At 38.3% G+C, this 974-nt stretch overlaps 1 protein-coding gene across 1 annotated transcript in view; it reads left to right on the plus strand.

Annotated features, from left to right (window-relative positions):
- znf326 (zinc finger protein 326) overlaps positions 1-974 on the plus strand; it is a 49,502-nt gene that overhangs the window by 8,614 nt on the left and 39,914 nt on the right. The window lies entirely within an intron of this gene.

A 974-nucleotide genomic window follows, 5' to 3' on the forward strand; every position in this document is an offset into this window, starting at 1 on the left:
AGCACCCGGAGGAAACCCACGCAGACACGGGGAGAATGTGCAAACTCCACACAGTCAGTCGCCTGAGGCGGGAATTGAACCCCGGTCTCAGGTGCTGTGAGGCAGCAGTGCTAACCACTGTGCCACTGTGCCGCCCACTTTGCTTGCAGTTTACACAGTTTGTTAAATGTGAATTTATTGCAAAACTTGATCTGAAAGGTGTCACTGAAATCACAAAGCATTCAAGTTTGTATACATTATCACTCAGAGCTCCTTTATCAGTTCATTTCTGGAAAATTGTGAAAGGCAATCTGAAGGTTATTAGCGAGAATAAATTTCAGCTTGCCCTAAAAAGTTCAATTACTTTATTATATTGATAATGGATATACAACTTAAACACAAGATTAAACAAGCAAGGAAAGCAATAAGTTTTAGCTGGCAGCTGCATACAAAATGTCTTTGTGGATGGTTTTTCAAACAACGTTTGAATAATGGGCTGGTGAAAAATCCAATCTAAATGTACAACATAGTTAAATATCAAATTGGAGTTTGAGCACATCTTGTAGCAGAAGGCTGAAAAATGAATTTAATATCTTGAAATTTCCCTGGGATTTCTCTATATTATCATATCTTGTGAAGAGGTGAAACTTTTGAAGTTTGTCCTGAAGTATTGATTCCTTATTTTCTGACTGCACGAGTCTCTGCCTTAATTACACATCTTCCAATTGAAAAACATAGTATCTGTAAATCCCTGATTACCTACTTAGCAAATAAATTTCCTGAAATGGCAAAAGATATGGAAGATATAGACTGTAGGGAAATAGATGGTGACATTTTGCAATATGTCCAGATTACAGAGGAGGAAGTGCTGAATGTCTTGAAACAGTTAAAAGTGGATAAATCCCCAGGATCTGATCAGGTGTACCCGAGAACTCTGTGGAAAGCTAGAGAAGTGATTGCTAGGCCTCTTGTTGAGATATTTGTGTCATCGATAG

The sequence above is a fragment of the Chiloscyllium plagiosum genome, chromosome 11, assembly GCF_004010195.1.
Source record: "Chiloscyllium plagiosum isolate BGI_BamShark_2017 chromosome 11, ASM401019v2, whole genome shotgun sequence".
Classification (NCBI taxonomy): Eukaryota; Metazoa; Chordata; class Chondrichthyes; order Orectolobiformes; family Hemiscylliidae; genus Chiloscyllium; species Chiloscyllium plagiosum.